This window comes from Balaenoptera ricei, chromosome 14 (genome assembly GCF_028023285.1).
Source record: "Balaenoptera ricei isolate mBalRic1 chromosome 14, mBalRic1.hap2, whole genome shotgun sequence".
NCBI lineage: Eukaryota > Metazoa > Chordata > Mammalia > Artiodactyla > Balaenopteridae > Balaenoptera > Balaenoptera ricei.
Genome location: NC_082652.1, coordinates 47,231,671 through 47,249,336, shown reverse-complemented (window position 1 = coordinate 47,249,336; position 17,666 = coordinate 47,231,671). Strand labels below are relative to the sequence as shown.

Sequence of the window (17,666 nt, the reverse complement as noted above, 5' to 3'; positions counted from 1 at the left end):
CCCGCCGCACACGCACCTGGAGCCGTGACGTCCCCGGCTTGGGGACTTGGAGTGGCAGGCCCCGCCCCGCCGTCCTCCCCTCCCCGCCCCGCTCGTCGCCGGAGGGTGGCCCGGCTCTGCAGCCGAGGCCCGCGGCGGCCAGTGAGCCGGCCCGGCCGCCCGAGGCCGCCGGAAGGTCCAGCGCTTTGTAACTGTGCGCGAGGCCCAGATGGCGCGGAGGAGAAAGACGAGTGACGCTCGGACCCGCGTCCTCACCGCGGCCGGGTGCGTGGGGCCAGCTCTCCGGGAGCGAAGGTTCTGGAGCAGGATTTCAGGTGGTTATCTCCGCGAAGGCTTCTCACCTCTTCCCCTGGCCCCTTCAGTGCTTCCCACAGGTTTGCCGCTTGTCTGGCTCAGGGAGAAGCGGTTATTAGAAGAATCACACATGATCCAAACGGACAGTTCTTCGACCCCTTGTTAACTGGCCTCGACTGGGAGAAAACTCTAGAGGGGTTCAGGGAAACATATACGCTTCGATAGGATTTACAGAATCTCTTACACAAAGCATCACTAGAGGTCAGAATCCTCTCTGCAATAGTTACTTAGCTGTGTGACCTGGACAACCTCTCTGTGCCTCAGTTTCCAGATCTGTCAAATGGGATTAATGGCATCCAACAAATAGGACTGTTGTGAAGATTAAATCAGAAAATCTATATGATGCGTTCTGTAGTGTCTAGCACATCCGGGTTCAACAAACAGTGGTGTTGTAATTATTTTTGCAAGTGTAAATATTAAGTTGGATTCTTCTTGTAAAAACAGAAACTCTAGAATCAGCAACAGATTAGGAAACTTCTAAGAAAGGCTAATTATTGACAATGAAGTATTGGAAGAGCCTATAAAAGTATAAAGGGTTGATTTGCTACTAGAACGAGACATTTGGCATCAGAGTTGGCCAAAATAGCAGAGTTCCTCTTGTGGTTAAAAGTGCCTTCCTCTCCCTCCCCCAGTATCTCCTACCCTTCTTTCCCCAGTTCGAATCTTGCCCCTTTTCCAGATCCAGTACAATGGCCATCTCTGCCTTAGTCCCTTTCTTCCTAAGCTGCCAGGGACCACTCCCTCTTTGAGTTGAGAACCACATCTTCCTCTCTTTAGGAAGTAAATGCAGAGTGACTTTTCTCATAGTGTTACTTAAGTATCAGTGGCTAAACTGAGGACTAAGTATCTAGGAGGAGTGTCTGTTAGTTTCCCACTGTTTCCAGTGACTAGAACAGTGCTGAGTACCATCATGGACTCTCAATAAACGTTGGTTACGTAGCTGAGTCAGTAGGGAAGAATGTCTTCTAGTTTCCACTCCTTTCTCTTGAGTTAGGTGAGGGTGGTAGCACCCTTGGTGATAATTCTCATTCCCCATCACTGCTGGGAAAGTTACTAATTAAACAAGGCAGGCTTTACCAAAACACTCACAGATCATCCCTGGAAACTATACATAAGTCCTACCTAAAATTAGTGCTCTTGCAACTGACTCCTATAGGCAAGTATTTATGCTTCATTATCTAGCGTTTGATCTCTGTTTAGTAATGAAGATAATTGTAGCTTCCAGAATGAGAAAAGCTAATGCAAATTTTACTTCTGTTGGATTATTTACTCTCTCCTGGAGGCTGTCAAAGGCAGTTTCAGGAAAGTATTCCTCTATAAGACATTTATTGTAAGACTTTGAGAGAAGATGTCAATACGTGTACAATCCAATGCCATAGTATGTCATTCTTGAATTAGTTCCTCTTTAAAAATTCTGAAACTTATGACTCAGTGAGTTGAAGGGACTTGTTGGAAGTCAGATCATACACAGCTAGTTCTCTAGATCCTGACTTTTTTCTGCTGGCATGAGAGTCAATCTATTTCATAAATCTCTTTGCACAAGAACAAATGCCATTCCCAATGAAGTGCTGATTGCTTTAAAATAAATTGAAGTGTTAACAAGATGTGAAAGGTTTAACTTGCAGGTTTTTTCCCCCTAAATTAGTTGAACATTATGGTAAATGTACTTTTAAGACACGTACTTATAATGCATCAGTTAAAAAACGTACTTTGTGCAAATAATTAGCTTTCGCATCTAGATATATTCAAAATATCTATCTGGGTTTTGTTTCCCAGCATACTTTGTTTCACATGTACACACAGGTGGTTAGCTTATTAGAATCATCTCTTAGTATTATCTAAAACAAAAATGTAAAAAAAAAGGTTTCATAAAGACCAACAAAAACTGGTTATGATGGTCAAGAGGCTTTTTCATAGAATGTTGATTAATAAAGGGTATGTGGAACAGGGAATATAGCCAATATTTTATAATAACTATAAATGGAACATAACCTTTAAAATTGTGAATCACTATATGGCACACCTGTAACTTGTATAATATTGTACATAAACTATATCTCAATTTAAAAAATGAAAAAAATAAAGGGTATGTGGATACAGGAAAAACTATGACATATATCTAGGTAAAGGGAGAAGGACGAAAAGAGGAGGAGTTTATTTTCTGGTTTAGTTCCACTCATTTGTTCATTTATTCAACATTTAGTTTGTCTCTGTTCACCAAACATATAATTTGCATTTTATTGTCAATACAAAGATAAGTAGTCCAAGAAACAAAAATAGATGCTTATGAAATAGTATAGCTATACCTAACATATAAACTGTTATAAGTGCAGTGGTAGAACTATTTGCATGGTATAAAGCGAACATAGGGAAGAGAGTACCTAACTCACGCTTTGGACCGTGAGGCTGGGGTGGAGTGGTGTGGTGAGCTGATTCTTAAAGGATGAATAATTGTGAAGGAGACATTGAACCTGTCAGGACAGAGTAACTCAAAGCATAAAGGCTGTTGGTGAAGAGTCAGGGGTTTCAGATTTATCTGAGAAAAAAGCATTTTTTTTTTCATAATGTTGACACAAACAGGAAAGTCAGAAGTAAAGGCTTTTTTGTGTGTGTGAAAATTGAATTTGAGATATTAGAGCAATATCCAATGAGAAAAGTCTAGCAAGTAGTTTGAAATGAGAACACATTTGCAGGTAGATTTAAGAGGCAGAAAGAGTCACCTAATTTTCTTTCTTTTCGACTGTTCTTTCTCAATACATTTCTTATTCTCTGCCAACCTGTTAAGTGTTTATGCCTTTTGAGTTCTTTCCTTTCTATCTTTTCTTCTTACTTGGTACCTAGCATGACTCTGTAGCCACTCCCATTGTGCAGATCCATCACAACTTTCTCTTCTGAGCTTCGAACATGAGACATTACCATTTGGACATTTCATAGGGACATCAAACTACCATAATAATTTTGTAGGGATATCAAATTCAGCATACTGACAAAAAAGATTTCCCTATCCCTGTGTACCTCTCCAGCTCAAGCTTGCTACTTCCTCATATGCTTTGTTAACTTGGCCACCCAAGCCAGGAACCTGACAGTCATCCTCAGTTCTCCTTTTTGCATTCTCTCCAATTACTGTACTTAACTTCCCTTTCATTCTCTGTGGCTGTGTTCAAAGTGACTCACACAACCTGAATAGCAGCAGTCACTGTGGTTTATAGTTAGTTCATTCCTGTCTGCTGCTTTGATTGTTTTCCTTTCTCAAGATTGTTACTTCTTTAAGAGCAGAGGCCATATCATATTCATAGTGGGCCCAGCCCCTCGCGTCCAGCACATATTAGATGATCAATAAAGATTTGTTAGACACATGCAGAGAACAAACGTACGGACACCAAGGGGGGAAAGTGGGGTGAGGTGGGGTGGTGGTGTGATGAATTGGGAGATTGGGATTGACATATATACACTAATATGTATAAAATAGATAACTAATAAGAACCTGCTGTATAAAAAATAAATTGATTAAATTAAATTTTAAAAAAAGATAAAACTACTTTACCTTAAGGGAAAAAAAAAAAAAAAAGATTTGTTGAACCAAGCCCACACGGAAGGAACTAATTACAAGTGGAAAAGGAGAGTTATAGGGGGAAGGTGTTTGAAATATCCACTCTGGATGGATTAATAGTGGATCTGGTCAGAAAATGTTGGTCTGGGATTGTGTGTGTGTGCGTGTGTGTGTGTGTGAGATGCACATGCATACATGTGCACATACACACACGCACGTGTGTTGCTGGGTGTTTGTTTCCCCCATCGATACTGCAGCCCAGGAGCTGGAGAGGAGTAGCGGATGGTGGGTGTGAGTCAGAGTTTCACAGTGGCCTGGCTGATAACTAAGAGGTCAAAGTGTCTGGGATATAGTATCTCCGGAGTTGAGTGTGGCAGGAAGGACATGGACAAGGCAAAGCTGGAGGAGTTCAGGGTCAGGTTGAGAAGAGAGTGTATTACACTAGGGGTGGAGAAATGGGAGAGGATCGTCCTTCCCCTTTGCCCTGGAGAAGGAGTCATGGTCTTTTTCCACAGAGGCCAAGGCAAGAGGGACATCACAGACACTAGGTGTCAGGATGTTGAAATTTTCATGGATTCTCCAGTTAGCTGGACCAAGAGCTGCCTCTGCCTTAGGCAGTAAGAGAGGAGCACTGGCTGATTTGGGGGGTGGGGCCTCTAACAGCAGGGTGGGAAAAGCTTTGCTGCCTTTCTGAGCTAGAACTTGCAGAGTAATAATCAAGCCCAGTAGACTGCCAGCCCCGTGGTCTAGCGCAAAGAAACCAGCTCATCCTTGGTGAACAGTCACCGCCAGCACCCTGCCTGATAAGAGAGCCGCACGCGGTGAGTCACAGGCTCTAGCTGAGCTGTTGCCCGGAGGCTCCTCCTCGTGAGTCAGTAGATGACGACTGACTCCTCAGATGCAAAGTGCCGAACCAAAGTGACTTAAGGAAATTGTCCACAGTGTTCACAGGCCAGAGAATTAGAGGAAGACACTACAGTTGCAAAACGAGATTTGGCTCAGCAAAGAAAACAAAATTGTCTATCCTTGGGTCTAAGTAGAGTGCTGAACCAACATCGTCAGAGATTTTTTTTTCGAAATAAATCATACAGTAGTCTTACAAGGTGATGAGACTATAATAATGCTGCACTGAGATGTGTACAAAGCAACGATTGTCTAGAAAACCTCAGCAAGCTCTTCATGGCCCATCAGAATGCCTCTCCCTCCTACTGACTAAGGTCTGAAATCCTTTAGCTGAAGGTTCCCTTGGCTGATACATGCATGTTCCTGGGAGGGTGGCATGCTAATCTCTTATCAGTTATTTACATCATAACATGACGCCACAGATACACCAAGCATGCTCCACCTCAGGGCCCTTGTACTCTCTGTTCCTTTTCCTGAGAAGGTTCTGCTCCAGACATGTACAAGGTTTACTTACTCTTCACTTTTTTCCCCTCAAATATTACCTTATCAGTGAGATCTTCTCTGACCACCCATATAAAAATTATAATTGCTCCCACCCCCAGGGCTCCCCATCGCCCTTTCCTACTTCATTTTTCTTCTTGGCACATCAAAATTTAAAAGACTGTGCATTTACTTATTTATTATCTGTCACCATTCATTAGAATGTAAACTTCATGAGGGCTGGGGTTTTTCTCTATGAATTGCTATGTATTCAGCACCTAAACAGTGCCTGATCCATTGTAGGTCTTCAGTATATACTAGTGGAACATGTGACTGAAAGAATAGTGAATATATTGGGCTGGCCAAAAAGTGCCTTTGGTTTTTAAGTAAAAATAAAACACGTTTTTCATTTTCACCAAGAACTTTATTGAACCACGTATTCACCCTTCTGCCATTTTTCAGGCAATTTCATAATTCCATCTTCCCAAAACTTTTTATCTTTTTGAGCAAAGAACTGTTCCAGGTGCTTTTTACAGCCTTCTAGGGAATTGAAATTTTTTCCAATAAGAGAAGTTTGTAAAGACTGAAATAAATGGAAATCCGAAGGTGCAATATCTGGTGAATATGGCGGATGAATCAGAACTTCCCAGCCAAGCTGTAACAGTTTTTGCCGGTCATCAAAGAAGCATGCGGTCTTGAGTTACCCTGATGGAAGATTATGCGTTTTCTGTTGACTAATTCTAGACGCTTTTCATTGAGTGCTGCTTTCAGTTGGTGTAACTGGGAGCAGTACTTGTTGGAACTAATCTTTTGGTTTTCCGGAAGGGGCTCATAATAGAGGACTCCTTTCCAATCCCACCGTACACAAAACATCACCTTCTTTGGATGAAGACCGGCCTTTGGTGTGGTTAGTGGTGGTTTATTTCACTTGCCCCACAATCTCTTCTGTTCCACATTATTGTACAGTATCCACTTTTCCTCGCCCGTCACAATTTGTTTTAAAAATGGAACGTCTTCATCAGGTTTAAGTAGAGAATCACATGTGGAAATATGGTCGAGAAGGTTTTTTCGCTTAACTTACGTGGAACCCAAACATCAAAGCGATGAACATAACCAAGCTGGCGCAAATGATTTTCAGTGCTTGATTTGGATATTTTGAGTATGTTGGCTATCTCCCACGTGGTATAACGTTGATTTTTCTCAATGTCTTGATTTGATCACTATCAGCTTCAACTGGTCTACCCAGTGGTAGAGCATCGTCCAGTGAGAAATCTCCAGCTCAAAACTTCGCAAACCACTTTTGACACATTCGATCAGTCACAGCACCTTCTCCATATACTGCACAAATCTTTTTTTGTGTTTTGATTGCGTTTTTATCTTTCTTGAAATAATAAAGCATAAAACACCAAAAATGTTGCTTTTTTTCTTCCACCTTCAATAATAAAATGGCTACACAAAAATGCACCAATTTTGATAAGTCTTTTTTTATTTTTTATTTTTTTAACGTCTTTATTGGAGTATAATTGCTTTACAATGGTGTGTTAGTTTCTGCCGTATAACAAAGTGAATCAAAAAATATGGAACGCTTCACGAATTTGCGTGTCATCCTTGCTCAGGGGCCATGCTAATCTTCTCTGTATCGTTCCAATTTTAGTATATGTGCTGCCAAAGCGAGCACAAGTGTTTTTTTAAATGCACGCTGACATGACAGCTGTCACATACAATCTAACAAAATTGTTTCAATGAAGTTAAAGACAACTAAGTGCTACTAGAGCCATCTTACGGAAAAAACCGAGCAAACCTTTTGGCCAACCCAATATTTTCAAGGTTATTTTGGAGGATAAGTGTGTGTATGTGTGTGTGTAAAATGAGGGTAAAGGGGAAAAGAGAAGAGAGCATTATATTCCTGGAAGGACATGAGTAAATTTCCCCAAACTGAGGTGTGGGTGTGCTGGGAGGCCTGCTTCACTGTGGACAAAATCCCCCTACCTCACAGTTTTATCACAGATGGGCCTGCTAAGGCTTCCCGAACAGTGTAAAGTTTGAGGAGTTTAGAGGCCATTGGAGAACATTTCTGTGTTCGTCCTCTTTTTCAAGACTCCCTTCCTTACAGGGGGAACAAAGTGCGAAACCAGAAACCATAAACAATATGGAAAATCCCTTTTCCCTCTGGAGGTGAACAAAGTTAGCATTCATTACAAGAGTGTGCCACTTGACAATGTTGATTTTATCTCTCCACCTACGTTTTCTGAAAAAAAATTTCAGAATAAATCTCTAGCTTTGATTTCACCCTAGGGTTTGTTTATAGGAATTCTTGGAAAGATAAGGGAAGTAGCAGTGGCTGGGGAAGAGAGGAGGAGAGTTTGGTTGCTAATAGCAGCCCTGGACTGTGTGACAGGACTTGTGACAGGGCAGCACAAGAGTGTTTACTGAGAGTGTCAGACAGAAACCATCATGCTGACCCAAATGTGACTAATGAGCCTAGGGAGATCCACCAAAAAACCCCTCAGAAGACAGAAAAGAATACTGGTTTCTCGGCAGTTACTTCATTCATTTGCACGTAGACAAGTGACATTCTTGCATATCAAGAAAAAGTGAAATAGAAGCGATGCAATGGCTTTGGAGAGCAAAGGTGGAAGTAAAATACTGGCTTTAAAGACCTTTTCAAAATGATCTGATTGATAATTATAATTACTGTAGTAGAGAGAAGCAAAATTTCAAAAATAAATAACAATTTCCATGTTAAAGAAAAAACAAGGATTCAAAGAAATTAACTGATTTTAATTTACTTTCAAAACTAACGTTGTTGGTGGTTTTTAAAAAACTTTTGTACCATGCAAGTCGATGCAGTAACTTATTAATTATCAAGTTCTGAAATTTGTGATTCATTTACTTGTTGAAATCATTAGAGCACATTTAAAGTTATTCAGTAATGATGTTACTTACTTGCATTTTTGACATCCCCCTTGGGTGGAGAAACGGTTGATTCCAGCGGGGGAGGCAAACGGAGCCTGAGGGTGAACTTGTCCATGGGAGGGTGTGAGCTTGTGAATGTCATTTGTCACACATATTACACAGACGAAATATTGGGAACTACTACCCTGCTGAGCAAAAGTTATGATATTGTTATTCTTGAATCCCAAATTTGATATTACGAATGCAAATTATTTCTATGTAACTTTGCTTTTATAGCATAAGCAATTGAAAATCTTTTAATATGATATATAATAATTTAATTAACTCAGTTACATCTGTACACACCCAGGAAATTGGAGAGTTGAAGCAGTCTTTCAGATATCATAAGAGAAAATCAAAATGTCCCTGGTATGTGAGCATTTCAGGAAAGTGTTCTTAAACCCGTTTTGCTTGAACTGTACTTTTTTTTTTTTTTTTTTTTGCGGTGGACCTAGTTTGAGTTTCATCACCTCCTCTAGTTCCCATTCAGAGATTTTATTAGACAGAAATATGTTCAAACATTATGAAACCAGTTAAGCAAAACTTTGATACAAAAAAGGCAGTGGGAAAAAAATTGCTCCTGATATTTTAGTTTTAACGATCACAGTAACACTTACCAGCTGGTCTGAGGACATTTGTGGTTAAAGATTTTTAAAAAATCATAGTGTTTATTATGAACATTACTATATGCCTTGAAAGCAGACCTCTTATTTTACAAGGGAATTGTCTGCTAATTTGCTATAACATTTTTTTAGGCGGACCTCTCTTAACTTCTACTGAAACAATGTCTGAATGATTCATACCTTTGGAGAGAGTCACACCCATTTCATGCAGAATCAGCTACAATAAAGGCAAGTCAGCCAACAAAGACTTCTTGTGACTAACTCTCCTGTGGGTATGAAAGAAGAGAGTGTATCCTTATACTTCTTGCTTAACTTTAGGATTAGAACATTCATCTGAAGTAATCAGTACATTTATGACAACTCAACAAGTTAAGCAGAGCAGTATTACAGGGAAAACCTGTTGAACAAAGAAAAATCCATGTGAAGGGTCATATGGAAGAACTGTTTTATGGTTCATAAAAGTGCCATTGTGAGTTTCCATTGTTTGGACCTTGGAATTTTCAGTAATTGGAATCTCAAGTCCATAGAGTATCATTTATTGTTCTTTATAACTCAGATTTTCACTTTAGAGGTATGAATAAGCCATCTAAAACCAAAAAAAAAATTTTAAAAATCAGAGGACAATTTTTACTCTAGGCTTCAGGAATAAAAAGATGATGGAATTTCTATGGAACATTTTATTTACTTTTATTTCTTAGAGACTAGATGCATTAGGTCAATTGGTCAGAATGTGAAACCTGAATCTCGGGTATGCTCCGTGGTCCTATATGGACAGATAGGTGCCACATATGTGATTTGACAGGAAAGTGTCTGTGCACTAAACACTCCACCTCCTGACCTATGACCTAATGATAATGAAGTTTCGCTTTGTTTTTTGAGTCTGCAGATATTTAAGTATTAAAGGTATATACTCCAAGGAGGAGAATAAATCATTTTCTGTGATTTATACTTTGCTGTGAATTAATTTATCAAACAATTAAAAAACTTATCAACTAGTTATGGTCAGATTTTTAAAGGAAGTAGGAAGTAGTGATTATGAAAACACTAAACATATCCTATTCTAGAAATAAGGTAATAAAATATGCAAAGGTAAAGACAATTTAACCTCCTTCTATTTTATGTTGGGTCAACTAGCTTTTGTAAATAAAACTTCTTTTCACCTGGCACCATAAATCCTATAGAAACTGGATGTAAAGCGTGGTCGTTTTCTTTGTACAGTAATTACTGTTCTACCAGCATTCCCTAACATGCGTATCCTACTGGAGGTTGGGTCAGTAGCACCATTCCTTTTATGCTAATTTGGAAGTAACGATTTTTTTTTGCCCAAAGCCACCTAGCTGCCCTATTTTACTTGGTGGAAATGACATAGTTAGAACTCTTAGGGTAAAAAAGCCTCCCATTCTGTCCTTTTCCAAGGGAGCTCAACTGAAATATTGCAGCCACCTGGTCAAATTCTCATTAGTTTGGCTACAAGTCACAGTTTGATTTGAATGAATTCATCTCTATTTGTTTGTGTATTCAGAGGAATTTCCAGTGCAGACTAGAGTAGACAGGACAAGCTCTGTGGTTAAGGCAAAAGATTAGTGAAAAAGAAATATTACAGTGGCAGTTTGGAATCACAAGAAGAGAATTGGCCTAGTTAATTCCTAACTCTACCTTTGATGGACAAGTTACTTTTCTTTTCAAATTTTATTTATTTATTCATTTACTTTTGGCTGCATTGGGTCTTTGTTGCTGCACGCGGGCTTTCTCTAGTTGCAGAGAGCGGGGGCTACTCTTCGTTGCGGTGCACGGGCTTCTCATTGTGGTGGCTTCTCCTGTTGCGGAGCACGGGCTCTAGGGCGCGCGGGCTTCAGTAGTTGTGGCCCACGGGCTTAGTTGCTCCGCGGCATGTGGGATCTTCCCGGACCAGGGCTCGAACCTGTGTCCCCTGCATTGGCAGGCGGATTCCTAACCATTGCGCCACCAGGGAAGCCCTGGACAAATTACTTTTCAGCCTGTTTGAGCATCTGTAAAACAGGACTTAGGATCAGATAATATAGATGTTTTGAGTTGGTATGGTTTCAGTAGTTTTGCATGTCACCACTCAACTTTTTGAGTTCATTTTAAAGATTGAAAAAATAGTAATAATTATTTTTATTTCAAATCTTTATGAGTGCTGTGTCCCAAGTGCATTCTTGTAACTTCTTTACAGAAACCTCATGAGGTAGGGAATGTTATTATCTCTATAACAATAGTCCAGAAAGGTGCAAAGAGGTGAAGTAACTTGCCAAAGACACACAGCTAGTAAGTGGTGAAGCTGGGATTTGAACTCAAGTACTTGTCTCCAAAGCCTGAACTCTTAACCATTAACTTAAAACACACAATTGGAAAACAAAACAAAACAAAAATTTCAAGTTTGTCTTTTGTTAGTCATTAAAATATAATATACAGTTATTTTTGATTGACTAACAGATGGAATGAAATTTAAAAATTTTCTCTTAGGTCCTCCAGTAGTAAGTTTTCATTTTATGCAAACTAGCAGGTTTTCTTTGCCTGACAGCTCACAGTTTCCTATCAAAATATTCAATAACACCTCCTGACTTGTTCTTTCAGTGGCGACATCCTTCCCTAGCTAGAGCTGGCAAAGGTGGCAATAGCATGCATTGGCTTGCTCTGGAGGCCCTGGGAGAGTGTTGCATAGAGAAGGTCTTGGATCATCCTGACAGCATATGCCTTTGTTGTTGGTTTGCAATTCAAACGAATATTCAAAGACCAGCACAAAGAGGACAGTTCCAGGGTTCAAGAAAATGTGTATAGAAAGAGTGGCTAGTTAGAAAATCAACTTAGATTTCAAACATTAGCAGCCATAAAATATCTTCTGAGGAAGAATCCATAGCAGTTTATAACAGTTGAGAGGAAAAGGGAAGATGAAGAAAAATATTGTCAAAATTTATTAGACTAAGGGTTTATTATACATTAAAATTTTTTGACATACAAAAAGTTGTACATAATTAATGTATGCAACTTGAAGAGTTTGGAGATAAGAATAAACCTATGAAACCATTACCACAATCTATACCATAAACCTATTTATCACCTTTAAAAGTTTCCTCCTACCCTTTTGTTTGTTACTGTTATTTTGTGTGTGTGACAAGAACACTTGACATAAGACTTACCCTCTTAGCAAAATTTTACATATACAATACAGTATTTTTAAGTATAGGCTCTATGCTGTACATTAGTCTCTAGGACTTATTCATCAGTTACAACCGAAACTTTGTACCTTTGACTAATAGCTCCATTTCTTATTTCACATGTTTTTACTAATCAAAAGTTGTGGGTGTCAGCCCTGGATGAGAATAATTAAGAGTTTGGTCAAGCAAGGCCTCTTCATTGTGTCCTACCTAAAGAAATTTAGGTGGAAAATTTAGGTGATTCTTTTCTTTTTTATCATACATCTACAGAGTAGACTCCTTGTATTGTGTGTGTGTGTGTATATATATATATATATATATATATATATATATATATATATACACATACATATATATATATATATGTATGTATAGAAACTTTGTTTCTGTAGTACCACTGAGCATTAGTGTCTGGTCCATGGGTTCGATGATGGAAAGACACTGCTTCAGCTATACCAAGCTACATAGTTACTGGAGGCAAATATGTATGCATATGTGTGCATATGTGTGTGTGTGTGTGTGTGTGTGTGTGTGTGTGTGTCTATGTTTCTCCTCCTAGTTAGGACCATACAATCTTATTATCAATACTAGTCAGTAGGACATGGGAAGCCATGACTAAGTTAATCTCACATTTTGTGTTTAAATACTCATTTTTGGCTTAGTAACAATGCCTCCTTGCAGGAGTTGAAACCATACCATTATGTCATTTAAATAAATCCAAGATTACCTGATTCTGTATTGCTTTATAATTAAGAAACTTCTTTGCAATCTTCTCTTGATTATGAAAGAATATAAATACTTCCTCTGACTTCTGAGGAAATGAGGACATATTCTTTCAATATCAATGTTTGGCTTTTATCATAATTTGATGTTCTGTTTTCATACAAAATTTACTGTTGCTAATTTAATAAAAATTCAGCTCACAGAAAACATCAGAGATGTTCCGAGGCATAAAATTAAAAATACAGTGGTCCCATGTCTTTCGTGGGAATAAAACATTTGTTGTAGTCGTTAAAATGTGTTGTTTTTCACAAATCATGGAAACACTGAGGTGGAAGGAACCATTTAAAGTTATTATTTTAAAAAAACAAAACAAAAACCCAGTTCATAGATACAGAGAACAGACTGGTGGTTGCCAGAGGTAAGGGGTTTGGGAGCTGGGCAAAATGGGTGAAGGGGATCAAAAGGTACAAACTTCCAGCTATAAAATACATAAGTCCTGGGGATGTAATGTACAGCAGGATCACTATAGTTAATAATATTGAACTGCATATTTGAAAATTGCTAAAATCTTAGAAGTCCTCATCTGAAGAAAAGACATTTTTTTGTAACTATGTGTGGTGACGGATGTTAGCTAGACTTATTGTGGTGATCATTTTGCAATATATATAAATATCAAATAAAAATTTTTAAATATAAAGTTATTTTTTATATCTAGACACATGTCACATAACCTCTTCTAAATAGTGTGCTGTCAAAGTAAGTCTTCAGGAGCTTACCGGAAAAGAGATTCCATGACTTCCAGGTAGCTTGTTTCTGTTATTAAATGTGGAGGAGAACTGCTCACTGTGGCCTGAAAAATAAACCCAAATATTTTTCAAAACAGCAGCAAATCATGTATTTGCATTCTTTCATCTATCCCTACCTTTTTATCTTTCTATCTCTATCTTTCAATTGTATATATGTATACATATATATGCCTACATTGTACTGCTTCTTTAATCTTTAGAATTATATCTAGATTTATAATCTTTTTATTGTATAATTTTCATTGTTTTCTTTCCAATTTTTCATGTTCTACTCAAGTCAGAGCTGAAAATAAACAGATTATTCCGAGAGAGTAATAAGTATTGTTATTGCTGAATAATATAATTCAGCAATATAATAATATTATTATAATATAATAAATATTATATATTTATTATAATAAATATTTTAAAAGTATATTATAAATGTTATATATTTATTACTATAAATATATTGAAATATATTATAAATTATAATAATTATTATAATTAATAATTATAATAATACAATTAGATTTGTGTCACTTGCATGACTTTGAGGAAGTTACTTTGCTTCTCTGGGTCTCTGTTTTTGCGACTGTAATCTCAGGGCTACTGTAAGAAATAAATTAGAATATAACTCTCTTGGCCATCTGGTAGACCTCACCAATGTCATGTTTCTTCCTGCTCTGGTAACTGCATCCTTTACACTTTTAGACCATCATTATCTTGAGTTTTAACTACACCTGCGTTGTGCTTAGATTCTTTTTTTTTTTTTTTTTTTGCATTTGTAAAAAAGAGTCCATGTATAAAAGAAAAAGAAAGCAAAGACACCAACCTGGAATGGCCTATGTCTTGTCATGGAGGGAATTGTAGTGCACTCTGAATCAGGCAAAGCAGAAGAAATCTCAGTGTTCTTTGTGGAAAACGTGTTGTTTCTGGCACCTGGAATTTAAGTAACTATCTTCTTTTCTCATCAGTTATCCCCCTTACATAAAAATGATCTCAGACTGTGCTGTTGAGCAAGTCTTAAATCATGTGATCACGGATTCAGAATTACTCTTTATAGACTCAGTAAAGGAGTTGAGAAAATACTGGATTGCTAATAACAAGAAGGAAAGATCCGTAATTTTTACTTAATTTCTAGTTGTTTCTTAATTGCTAGTTGCAGTGAAGCTAGTCAGTTGAATGTACTCCTTTACACTCTTACTTGGTTTCTGAAAATTAAGATAAGAGAAACTGATCTTGCTGTTTTTATTTGTTCAACTTTCTGTGAAGAAGAGGAACTGGTGATTTTTTTTGGAATTTACCTGCATAGCTTTCATTTTCCTGAGACTGATTTGGAAGCCTGAGTTAAGCCATCCACTTTTCTTCACTCAACATTCACTCTAATCCAGTTTCTGCTCCCCATACCCCAGGTCCAGGTTGAATTGTCTGCATTTAAGAATGAGGAGGGTCAACCAAAGCAAGATCTGAGTTCTGAAGGGAGTTGTTTTGTGGCATCCCTTTAAAGGAAGACATAAAAATAATAGGCATTTACTGGGAGACAAACTCACTGCAGGGGCTGATGGCTGTCACCAAGGTCATGGTACATTTTGGTCACCCTGTTAGGCTGGAAACCTTACCTTCTCTTTACTTCAACTTCTCTCTGAGTCTTCATAGAATGTCAGTTTTTTTTGCCTGAGAGACCATTCCAAATTACCAAACAAATAATAAATGAGTTAAATCATCCAGTTAATAAGTCTGCCCTGACCTCGTCCAGCACCTTATCCAGCACTATTTCTACCCGAAGAAGAGATCCTGAGTCCCCCAGTACTTCCTTCCTGCCTGGGAGGATGCAGAAAAAGTATCAGCTAGAAAAACAATGTAGAATACTGATAAAAATGCATGTGCAATCTCTTTTTTACATCATATTTCTTAACAGTTATTAACTGCAGAGAGTAGTTCAGCTTTTGCTAAATGGTTAAGGAAGTACTCATAAATTTGTTGCAAAACAGGTTTATTATAACAACGTTTGACTGTTAAAGTTTTAGTATATACTGTTTAAAAATTATAATACATTAAGTCAAAAGACAGTTTTTAAAAAGTTTTTCTGTTGAAAACAATTTTTATTTTTAGTGAAAAAATACAGATACATTTTTGCTTTGAATTTCGTTTACATGGCAAATCAATTTTAGGTCCTTCTAGACAAGATTGATCTATTTTTATTTTAAAACTCCTTTAATTTCAATTTTTCCCTTATTAGTCTTTACTACTATGGCATAGTTTCCTCTGCAGTTTGACAACGAAGCAAAATTCCCATTTCATAAGTTGGATTTTAAGAGGCAATGTTAAAATACTTTGAGGATCCTGAAAACACATTTGAACTTGGAACAAGGGTTATTCTGATTATAATTTAATTTTCATGCATAAACAAGAGTCACAAGTCAACTCTGTGTGTTCTAGATCCCAGAGCAAGACCCCTCTGTTGAGAAGAGGCCCTAGTGGTAATAGCAAGGTGACTTCCTCAGGACCTGGCAGGCTGCTCCAAAGGGTCTAGCTCCCCTCACTTCAAGATGGGCACCCTGCAAGCCTTGTTGCCACAGCTGCCTAGTCTTGGAAGAACAGATTGTCTGTGCTTCTCGGGCTGTCTTAGCACGTGCCTTCCTGGTGGTCATGGCACCAGGGAGAGGGAAGAATGCTAGATGTAAGGATATTTAGGGGGTTTCTTCCCCCCCACCCCCAGGAACCCTCAGGACTGTACCCTTCTGGGTTAAAAAACAAACACTTCATTACTTTGCATTCCGTCTAAAAAACAAATATAGGTTTTGAATATGGCAAAAACCAGAAAGGAGTATTTTATATACAATTAGAGATAACAGAGCATAGAGCCAGACAATGACCTTGTAAAGACTCAGTTAAGGACAAAAATGTTGATAAGAGGTAGGGTGCTCTCTATGGGCTAAAGGCTGAAGACCTTGAATGATCAGAAATGATTTGAAGAACTGCGTTGCCATCAGGATAATACCCCTGAAATGACATATTCTAAGCCGTCGCTTACCTAACAATGTTATGCTCAAGAATTAAATTGCGGTAGCAGCTTAATTTAAAAGGAGTGAGGCTTAATAAAACAGAGTTACTGATAATTCCTTTCTGTATCCTTTTTTGACCAGAAACACTGTGTATAATACACATTCACAAATTTCACTATGTGTTATTCTAGTCAGAGGCCTCTTTTGCTTATGAGAAAAGCCATGTTTTGTATTCCCGTGAAGTCTGTAGACACGGTTAACATGATAAACAACACTGTAAGTGATATGTAAGTTACAGCTAACTACTGACATTTAAAAAATAAAGAGTAATTTTCAAAGACTATTAACACAGGATTACTGTTACTGCGAAGTGTGTAGGGAGGAGCTTGATGTAAAATATTTTCTTTAGGTAGATCCTTTCAAGGTGATTTAAAAAAACACAAAATATTTATACCATACTAAACTTTCCTAAGTTTTCTATGATACTTCTATTTCAAAATTGTCTTATTGTGAGAATATAAGGAATATAGATGCAGCGAGTTTAATGCATAAACCAATACCATTAGCTTGAGCAAAAGATGTACCCAGGGTCTCCCAGCACCAAGAAGATAGCAAAAATTCAATTGCAACTACTTCCTTTTTTTCCAAGCAGCTCAAAATGCTTTAGCAAAGACCTTATGACATATCATTATTAATGATATAAGAAAAGGTGAAAGATTCAACAACTGGGGCTCTTGACTCCAAGCACTTAATCCACTAAAACACATGGCATTTGCAGTTTAAAAATTATTAGGAAAATTTCCCACTGAATATGATCTCAAGATTTTTTGTAAAACATTAAGATTTACTAGGCCTTGAATAGTATTTGAGAAGTAAGAGTGACAACACATCCAGTTTGGGGATATAAACTAGACGATTTAGACTGTAATCATGATCAGTTTATGAGAGTAGCAAATAAGTGCCAAATCAGACCAATACTGTGAGATTTGCTATGCTATTTTGAATAATTTGGTTCACATATCCATATTTGGCCAGTATATAATTCCAGTTCATTCTGGTCACATCAGAAGGGAACAAGGATCTTCTGTACAGATTTTACTACCTGACCC

The 17,666-nt window shown here is 37.9% G+C and overlaps 1 non-coding gene across 1 annotated transcript; it reads right to left on the bottom strand.

The window, feature by feature from the left end:
* Nucleotides 1–6,858: 6,858 nt before the first annotated feature.
* Nucleotides 6,859–6,965, bottom strand: LOC132348282 (U6 spliceosomal RNA). Its single transcript, XR_009497411.1, has one exon. It is a non-coding gene; the product is annotated as a U6 spliceosomal RNA (small nuclear RNA).
* Nucleotides 6,966–17,666: the final 10,701 nt, after the last annotated feature.